Source organism: Helianthus annuus, chromosome 15 (genome assembly GCF_002127325.2).
Source record: "Helianthus annuus cultivar XRQ/B chromosome 15, HanXRQr2.0-SUNRISE, whole genome shotgun sequence".
Lineage (NCBI taxonomy): Eukaryota > Viridiplantae > Streptophyta > Magnoliopsida > Asterales > Asteraceae > Helianthus > Helianthus annuus.
The window spans coordinates 58,928,580-58,939,920 of NC_035447.2; the positions used below are offsets into that span (position 1 = coordinate 58,928,580).

Sequence of the window (11,341 nt, forward strand, 5' to 3'; positions counted from 1 at the left end):
AATAGTGAAATGGTCCACGCGGAGGATGAATAGGCCCACAAATATCCCCTTGGATTCTTTCTAAAAGTGATGGGGTTTCATGTATCAATTTAGTTTGTGAGGGCCGAGTTATAAGTTTGCCCAGAGAGCATGCTACACATGATAAGTCTTGTGGTAGCAAAACTTTTAAGTTTTTGAGAGGATGCCCGGTTGCACTTTTGATTATTCGTCTCATCATTATGCTACCAGGGTGACCTAGACGGTCATGCCATATATTGAATGTGTCTTTATCTAACAGCTTTCGGTTACTCACCATGTATGATTCGATAGGATTGATATTAGTACAATATAATCCAGAGGATAAGGCTTCTAATTGTTCAATAATTGTTTCTTGGCCATTTTTGTTTGAAGTAATTTGAAGATATTCAATATTATTTTCAGATATTGTTTTTAGGTGGTAACCGTTCTTTCGAATATCTTTAAAGCTAAGTAAATTTCTTCTGGATTTACTTGAATATAATGCATTATCAATAGTTAGTTGGGTACCCGAAGATAATATTATGTGTGCTCTGCCGGAGCCTTCGATAAGGTTACTGACACCAGATATAGTACTAATCGGTGTCTCTGCCGGAGACAACTCAGAAAAAAATTTCATATATTTGAGAATAGTGTTAGTACTACCGCTATCTACCAGACATTCATCACCAATAATAGCTATACTGGAGCTAGCATGCATATTTCCGGATTGTGATGAACGGAAAGTTATCTGAATCCAAAAGTGGTGTTAATGAATTCCTGATGTTGAAAATTCCTGATGAAGATCGATGGATGTTCCCAGCGAAGAGCAATCATGCTGATAACGTGATAAAAACCAAAGAGCAATAGAGATAAAACTGAATTTTCATTGTTTCATTACAATATATAATAAACAAAACTGTAAACCCTAAAGCCCATAAGTAATGGATTGGGCCTAAAATGTCTGATTTATAACAGATACGAATATATTAGCTTTAGCTTCCTACAAGGAAACATTTAGTTACATAAATATTAGAAAAAAAATGAATTATATCCGAGTCTCTAAGCTTATAAAAAGGAATTGTTAATAAATCAAATTTTAAATTCTAAGTATATAAAAAAATCTTCATTTCTATAATAATAGAGAGAATGTTAACATACCAGAATTTAAGAATAGATGATTCTTAAAAATATAACTTTTTGTTACTAAAAACCATATACTGATAACTTCAATTATAAAAAATAAAATACAATAAAATACCAGTTAAAAAATACAAAAATAATTTAGAAAAATGTACAGGTCACATTAGTCATTGGTTCAACCACAATTAAGACATTGAGAGATGAATGGTCAGCACATATCGGCTGGCAAATCGTGTTTTATCGGGTTTAACAGGTCTTTGATGACGCGAATAACATAAGTATTAAACATGAATACAACTTGTTTAACTACTTTATATTTAATGTCTATAACATAGTTGTATGTTTTATGTACCAAGTAGAAGAAATGATTGATCATAGCCTCCTAAGTCCTAATTCTATTTATTTAAAAAAAAATTAAAAAACCAAGCAGTGTACTTTTTCAGTAAATAGATTTAATCGTGTCTTATACAGATATCTTTTTTTTTGGAAGGCAAATTTCATTAACACCAAAACACAGGCATTATCTCTAAGCTAGAGATAAGACGCCAAAGTACAATTACATCAAATTAAAATTAAAATTATACCACCCTTTCCAATCAATCGAACCCTTCTTATATCTACTCTTAAACCACAAATATCCCAACGACTTAATGTCCGAGACGATCTTAACCACCTCTGTGTCAATATCAGAAAAAACTTTACCATTTCTAGCCTTCCAAAGACGCCAGCATGTTAAAATAAGAACGCTATACACAACCTCTTTCTTTGCATCCGATGCCAGCATGTACTCTATCACCTTTACAATATCCTTTATAGAAAAGAAGAAAAACGGAGCGATGTTACACCACGAAGCAATGGCAAACCAAACTCCCGATATCAACCTGCAAGCTGTAAATAAATGATCTGTCGTCTCCTCAACTTCACCACAAAAGACACATAAGCCATCTCCAACATTAATATTTCTTTTACGAAGAGCACACATAGTCGGAATCTTATCCATTATAGCCCGCCACATGAACACATTGCATTTACCTGGAATCCAATTGCTCCATTTATAAATATGATCGTCCGATGTATCTTGTTCACCTTTAAGCCATTTACGAGCAGCCTTGACCAAAAATTCGACCTCCGGACCATCATGCCAGCTCCACAAATCTTTCTTATCAACTAGAATAGTCTCAGCCACCCTCATGTGCAAGCTAAGAAGTTGATTAACCTCCGACTGTGAAGTTGGGTAGACCTTCCAATTCCATCTAACCAAACCCCTTCCATCGACCATGACAAACTTGTCTTCAACCGTAGAGAATTTCTCACGCTCTAATCTAAACAACTCTGGATACATCAATTTCAACGGACCATCTGCACACCAAGGATCAATCCAGAAACGCACCGATTTCCCATCTCCAACATTCCCTTTGATCATGTCAATAAAGCTTTTACCTTGAACCTTCATCCGAGCCCCGAAGTTAACAATCTTACACCACGTTCCTGGAAACCTTTTGTTGTAAGGGATCAGCTCCCAACGTCTAACCGAGGCATGTATCGCATCTATAACTCTACGCCATAGCGCCCCCTTTTCAACCCGATAACGCCATAACCATTTCAGAATTAAAGCATTATTACAATCTTCAAGTTTCTTAATTCCCAACGCTCCTTCTTGTTTAGGTTTAGTAACCACCTCCCAAGCTACCCAATGTATTTTATTTTTTTCCTCATTCCCTCCCCACAGAAACCTTCTCATGATAGCCTCGAGCTTTGCGATCACTTTCACTGGCGCTTTATACAAGGAAAAGTAATAAGAAAGAAGACTCTCTAAGACCGAGGAAATTAAAGTAATTCTCCCAGCCATAGATAAGATGGTAGCCTTCCACCTCGACAAACTTTTCTTGAAAACTTCAATAATCGCCTCCCAATTAGTAATCCGATTCATATTTGCACCTACAATAATACCCAGATGTTTAAATGGCATCGATCCCGCTCTACATCCCAAGCCACTCGCTTTATCTTCAACCTCTTCCAACTCTTTACCCACACCATATAAAATAGATTTTTGCAAGTTTATACGAAGGCCCGAACACATATGAAAAAGGCGTAAAATTCTCCTCAACGCTTTGAAATTAAAATCAGACCAATCTCTCATGACCATTGCGTCGTCCGCATATAAAAGATGAGAAACTGTAGGACCCCCGTTTGGTAACCGAACCCCATCAAACGCCCCACTATTACAAGCTTTGCGAATCATACATGACAATGCCTCCATCACAATGATAAACAAGAACAGAGAGAGTGGATCCCCTTGTCGAATGCCTTTTTCATAATTAAATTCGAATGTAGGAGATCCATTCACAAGAATAGACGACCGGGCCGATAATAAAATACCTTTAATCCACTTACACCATACCTGGGGGAAATTCATTTGCCTCATAATAGATAACAAAAATCCCCAATTAACGTTATCATAGGCTTTCTCAAAGTCAATCTTAAATAAAAATAACTCTTTACCAAGCGCTTTCGCCCATGAAAAAATCTCACTAATAATCAAGGGACCGTCAAGAATGTATCTCCCCGTAAGAAACGCAGATTGCGTTTCACTTGTAATCGTCCCCATCACCACTTTGATTCGATTAGCAAGAATCTTTGAAATCACTTTACTAATAACACCAATCAACGTAATCGGCCGATATTCACCCAAATTAACCGGATCATTGACCTTAGGAATTAACGTGACAAACGAAGAACTTACACCTCTACTAATGGAACCAGTAGTCGCAAAATTCTGCAAGATAGCCACAAAGTCGTCGACGAACAAACTCCAAAACCGCTTAATAAACCGGAAATTAAAACCATCAGGTCCCGGGGCTTTATCACTCCCACAATTAAATACCGCGTCTTTAATTTCTTTTTCACTAAACGGTTTCACTAGGCCATTGGCATCCTCATCAGAAAGCTCACCAATACCATCACAATTAACATTCGGCCGAACATCCATATCTTCTACAAAGCGCGCTTTAAAAATCTATATACCTCTTTTTTCACTTCAGAGGGTTTAAATACCCACGAGCCATTAACTGTCTAACCTGGAATGTTGTTACACGCTTTCCGTTTATTCACCATACCATGGAAAAAAGCCGAATTCTCATCGCCATCTTTCGCCCATTGAACTCGCGCTTTTTGACGAATATCTCTCGCCTTACCCAATTCCAGCTCCTGAACTTTCTTAGACGCTTCCTCATAAACCTACTGTTTAGCTTCAGTTAAATCCCTCTCCTCGACCAAAGCATCTAACTCCGCTAAGTCTTGCTTAAGATTTAGCTCCTCTTCAGATTCAATAAAAGAAACCCTTTTTCTCCAATCGGCAATAGCTTGATGAATCTTCTTAAACTTGTACATAAGTAATAAATCCGGGGGACCCGTACCAGAAACATCTCTAATGGCGTTAACCACAACCTCCTCCAAATCGGTCCTAGAAAGCCAAGAATTAAAGAATCTAAAAAGTTGCGCCATAATTTCGCGCAACCACCTTTAGGACTATAGAACTATGATCCGATTTATCCCTACCAAGAGCCCGATACTCCGCATTCGACCAATCATTGAAAACGTTCCAGGAGACCAATATACGATCAATCCGACTACATTTGTTTCCCGAAATAAAAGTAAACTTCCTGCCTTTCAGATGAAACTCGTGTAAACCAACTTTATCAATAAACTCATTAAACTCATTACTAACCGACGCATGAAACTTAGAATTTCGCCTTTCCAAACAGTCTCTAACACAGTTAAAATCACCTCCAATTATCCAATATCTATGATCCGACACAACCCGCCTCTCTAACTCTTGCCAAAGAATCCGCTTATCGACTAACTTCTGAGGAGCATATACATTAATCAAAACCATGTCTTTCCCGGTCTCCTTCAATGTGCCGCAAATACAAAGAAAATATCTATGCTTCTCAACCGAATTCATCGCAAACTTTTTAGGATCCCATACTGATAGAAGCCCTCGCGAACGACCTGTGGACCCAACCCAATCAAATTCGAACAACCCATTTCCCCAATAAGCTCCAACATTTACCCCGTCTAATGACCCGAATTGCGTTCTTGTAACATGATAAAATCGACTTCATTAGTAATTTTAAACCCCGAATCCACGAACTTTTCTCTTGACATCCCAACCGACGAATGTTAACGGACAAAACATTCATCGTTCAACCCCTTGTAAACCTTCTTCAATAATAATTTTTTCCAACACTTCTTCATACACTCCCAAGTTACTAACCCCTACTACATTGGCCATCTTCATAGTTCCATCTAACTCTTCCACATTATGCATTATGCTGGGACTTGCAAGTACTATCAAAAACATCTTCAACAACCTGTTGCCCCACATCAGAATTTCTCATACTCGCATCCTCACCATTGCCCGCTCCATTTAAGTCGGGTGTCAAAAAACTACTCCGCAACCCACCCGAAGTGTTGTTGATGTGCTCAGTATTACCCGTCTCTCCCACATTAAAAATAAAACGGTCTATATCGTACGGATCATTATCATTACCTTCCCTAATCCTCTTTTTTGGTCTTTCAATACCCGTAGGTGAGTTAGACTTACTTCTATCCGTCTTCTTCCTAACAAAGCCACCTTTCTTTTTTCTTGTATACCCAACATGGGGACCTTCCACAAACTGTTGCTGCTCTGATAGTGACACCGACGGGCCACCTACATCAACATTCAAGGAGCCACAATCATTATTATCCGGTTCCTGTACCATAGTTTCAATCCTTTGGTCGTTCGCCGCATCGGAGTTATCTTGAGGTCCAACATCCATCTCCTCATCTTGTACCTCCGGTTCACCAAAATCGCCAATACAATCAGGAATCCATTCACCGAGCTCCTCTTCCACCAAAACGGGTAACAATTTTCCTTTCCACTGTATGGATACTAACTTGTGTATTCTTTCAGACTGTTTGCAAAGTACTCCACCATAAGCATAAGACACGTCATCCCCGTTTTCTGGAAATTGCGCCGTCTGAATCACCGACCCAAACTTCAAAGCAATAGTATCGAACACCTGAGTAGTAGCAATATTCAACGGAACGCCATGAAACTTAAGCCACGCAACTCTTTCTACCTCCAACTGTTGTCCCTTCCAAACCGCTAGCGATTGAAACGTTTCTTTCCACATATTTTCATTACCCATAAAATTCGTTGCATCCTCCACATTCTCAAAGACAACCATAACATGAAAGCCCCCTATGTACATGATCATAAACCGAACCTGCACCACCTTGTTAAGCCATGTCTTCAATCCCGTGAGTGCATGCAACGTATTTACTTGACCAATGAGCCCCCTGTCAAACCATTGCTCAAAAGCTATAGTTTCGTCATCCACCGTAACAACAACCGATTCCATATTAGGCTCCTTATTGAGTAAAGTGTCTCTGAACGTTCTCCCCGCATCAACCGAAGAGCCAGCTTGAACATCCACCGTACCCGTTTCATTCTCTGTATGCTTGATACCACCCTCATCCCCATTAACAGTTACCGGTTGCCACGCCATATTCTCCTTATGTTTCAAATCAACCCCATCAACAAACCTAGCCAACACTATGTAAAGTTTATACGTACCTATCCACACGTCCTTGAGACGGTCTTCCAAATCACCCATATTCCTATCCTTCTTGAACGATACAAATCCAAATCGCTTACCCAGTTTATCATACTTTTTCGCAATGTACGTACCTTGAATCGTACCATAAGATTTAAGAATAGATACCAAATCAGTAGAAGAACACCGAGGCGGCAAATTAGAAACGAAAAACTTCATGATCGACTCGTAATCATTACTCCTTTGTTGTTGTTGATGCCTATTCCTTGTCTTGAACGGCACATCGTACCATTGATCTACCTTGAACTTTCCCCTGCCCGTCATAATGAAAAGAAACCCTAATCGCCCAGGATCGCCGACTCACTATCAACCGATGGCGAAGATAAAATACGGGCCCCAAAAATATAAACTTCTTAAAAAGAATATACAAAAAAGTTTTAAAATAAGAAAATGAATTAAAAATTTGTGGAATCACCTGCTTGTTGCGGCGGGTTGCTTTTTTACGTGGAAACGTAGATAAAAAGCACATCACGCGCATTTGGACAACAAAACGTAGAAAGAAAACACGTTGTAAGGGTAAATCAAGAAAATGTGGAATAGTTACGTCGTAACTTTAAAAATCGTTATTTACGATCATATAAAACCATCGTAACCTACCCAAATTTATTTAGAAAATACACAGAGTTGAAAGAGAAAAAAAACAAAATAAGACTTTTTTCATCAAAAATGGAACACACAAAACTAATTATAGATTGAATAATATTTTAAGAAAGTAATATAAATAAGCATTTTTTAAACTAGATTTGAGAAATAACTACGATTCCCATTTTGATTTAACGTAACACAAAATTAGTCAATTAATGTCATTTGCATTTAATGCATAGGTAACAAACATATAGAAAAAAAAAAAACTAAAAATGAAGCTATCAAGATTAGAAACCAAGAACTACTTGCTAATAAAATGACATGAGAACCACCAGACCATGGGCCTCATCTTGTCATTTTTCAATTCCGTACTTACATATTCTAAGTTTTATAGCGTAACTTTATTAAAAAAATAAATAAATTTTTGGGTCCACAGAGGGTTTGGGCCCTGAGCCGTCGCCTCCGGGCCGCCCCTGGAAGTGAAGCCCAAGCTTGAGCTTATATTGGAGTATGGGTGTTCATAAGCCGTGAAATCAACCGAACTTCCCTAACTAAATAGAGTCACCGCTTTGAAACACATACGGTATTGTTTTTAACAATTTGACGGTTAAACCTTAACGTTTGCTTTATGGTTTGAAACCTGAAACTATATGTGTAAGCCGAATAGTTGGTTAACATTTTTTTTAACGACAAACTAACTTATTCTTAAATACTCCTGCACCGCTGCACCTTGCAGAATTTATACCACACCATATCCCTGGGGAAATTACAACTTGTTGTAACTTGATATTTGATACTTATACTAAAACAAAACCTACACAATTATCAAAATTGGTATAGATGACTCGGCTCATATGATTATCAACTCAAGCCCGAGGTTATGCTGCATTGCTGGTTCAACTTGAACACGCTCGTTGAGCCGCCCTACACCCAACCTGACGGACGGCATATCATGTATATCCAAAAACCAAAACACTAATACATGAAATCATGATAGAAAGAAATAGTATTTGCATCTTGTAAATGATATTACATTATACTAAACAGAGAGCATCAGCCAGTCTACTACAGACGACACCTGCTTGGACACTCGAACACGACATTTTGACAACAAGACATACATAATCTACATGATTCATAAAGCCATGTAGTTTGTACATAACCTTTACTTGTTTGAACACAACATATTTTATACCTACAAATATTCACAGAAAAAAAGGTTTCGATTACCAGATAGGTTCGCAGAAGCTCTTCTAGGAAGGAGGTAAGCACCATTTTTGATTCCATAGAAGCCACATATATTCATTACAGGTAAATGCAGAACAAAATTGTGTTTTTTTCTCTCCCAGGGCATTCAGAAAGATATCTGCAAGAACAGAAAATAAAACAAAACGAGTATATATTTATAAAAAATAACTGGTGTTGATTATTAGGGATCGTCGTTCCTATGAAAGTAGCTAACTTAGAACGGGTCCAAACATGTTTCACGTCGTTCCTATGAAAGTAGTTAACTTAGAACGGGTCCAAACATGTTTCATGACAGTTCTTATTCTGGGTCGGGTCAATCATCATGAAACTTGCTGCTAACTTAGAACGGGTTTCAAACTTGGTTTTGAAAAGCTTGAGTCGCTCCACAGCGTTTTGATTCAACTATTTTGGTTAATACTTTAACTTATTAACTTCTAAACACTAAACTATAAGACATTCTTATCAAATCTGGTCAGATTTGTTCAACTGATGGTCTCATTCGTTCACTTACTCAAACTCGTCGCTCAATAAATGGTCATATATGTTCAATCAGATTGGAAAAACTTTGACCCATTGCAATCGACGGTGTAATTTGTTCAAATACCGGTGAACTACTTTGACCCTTTATAATCATATATCAATCAACAAAGCAGGCATAATACTACACAAAACATGCTTCAAGAGATCAAATCCAACATAACAAGCAAAGCGCATAAGAACTCTTACATCAAAACGAGTTCATCTCAAGGCAATAAGTCCTCCTCTTCACCAACATCTTCGCAGCAGTCCCAAACGGCTCCTCAAACGCAGACGAAACCCACAACTCATCCGAAACCTCCCGTTGCACTGACTGATCACTCGGCCTAGTACAAACCAACGTAGCCCCTTTCAACACAGTCCCATCCGGCAACTCCAAACACGGCGCATACCAAAGCCTCGTATTCAAAGCAGGAACCATAGTCCTCTTCGACGCCGAAGAAGCCGCTAATGGCTTCACTCTCAACTCCTCCAACTGCTCTCTATTCATACACAACACCCCTTGTCCATCCGCATCCGTCAACACCAACGATTCCAACGTCTTGTGTTCAGATATTATCGGCTGCAGCAAATAATGCCTTGCAGACGCCGCAATTAACGAACTAATCGTCCACACTACCCTTAACTTCAACCCGCCGTTTGTGTACAATGACTCTGGCATCTCCCATTATCATCATTTACATTTGCATTCACACCCGCACTAATTTGAGTTGATCTGATTAGTACTTGACGAACGTTTATCCACATAATTGACGGTAGATGCCCCCAGCATCACACAATTATGCAAAGTGGACCCGAAATCGGCTCTCCACCGTAGTAAAACTTCGTCCTCTATCCCTAACTCCCCGCTCGGGAGCTCAATATTAAGAAACTTAATCTCATTGAAGTTTTCAAACACTTGTGTTGGAGAATGATGGGTAACACAACTTCCTTGATCTAAATCATCTCTCAATTATCAAGGTTTTGAACAGACAACAAATAATGCTGCTTCGGGTTGAAAAGATTACGTAGGCTTGGATCGGCTTCACAATCCCACCCGATACAATACGAAACAGACTAGAAGATTTATGGGAAGAGGCGGAGGCGTTAGAATCATCGTCGTCAGAGATAACGCAATCGACTCGAACGACGGACGTTATCGACCAGGGGGATGAGAGAATGGAACCTTCTGGAAACGGCACAACAACGGCCTAACGCTTTGACGTCACCGATCTTGTTGAAGATTAAGAGGAGGAGAGAGTCTGGGAGTGAGTCGAACCAGTCGCCGGTTAAGTAGTCGGTCATCATCGACAACAAGCTACTGCATGGTGGTGGTGGTTCGGGGTGGATCTTGTTTGATGGATAAAAAGGATAGATTGCATTATATATGTTGGTAACCCAATTGAGAAAAATTGAAGTTTGTAAGTTGTATTTTTTTGGTGGAGACAAGGTAGGGGGAGAGATAAGTGTGTGTCGACATATATTTATGAGTTTGGTGAAGCATCCAATGTGACAAGTTTCTAAATCTGTTTCTTTTTTATATGTTTTAGTATGTTTTGAGTAAGTACTAGAAGTAGAGGGGGTATTTTAGGTAATACAGAAACTTAGAGGACAGAATGTGGCATTTCTTGTGCGATGTTAGTTAAGGGTTGTTATAAAGAGGGAAAATTAGTTAGGTCACAGTTGAGTTCGTTTTCTTTTCTTCATTGTAATCAATGTTGATATAGTTGAATAAAAGTAAATCATTGGAGTTGAATGTGTTGTTCTTGTATCTTCGATTCTCTTGTGTTAATGTGTTATTGATTTCATCGTTTTTTCATTCACATAATCATTTATATATAGGGAAAAGATCAAATAGAAAGTTTATTTTGGCTAGGAAGTGTAGAAGGCAATAGGATTAGGACATGTGACAACATTTAAAATAAAGAAAAAGGGTATTTTAGTCAATCCAACCCTTTCTTCTTTCTTTTCAAAACCCAGTAACTTCAAAACCCACCATTTTCAAAATCCACCATTTTCAACCATTTCTTCACTTTCTATCTCAATAATCACTACATTATAGTGTGATTTTCATCATCAATCAATGATTCAAACACCCGATCAACGTGTTCTTCAGTTTTTTTTTTTTTGAAGAAAACCCAGTTTAATTTCATAAAAATCTCGTTTTTTTCCGGTGATTTTGGAGATAATCA

At 38.3% G+C, this 11,341-nt stretch overlaps 1 pseudogene; it reads right to left on the minus strand.

The window, feature by feature from the left end:
• Positions 1-8,725: 8,725 nt before the first annotated feature.
• On the minus strand, positions 8,726-10,622 carry LOC110911820 (annotated as a pseudogene).
• Positions 10,623-11,341: the final 719 nt, after the last annotated feature.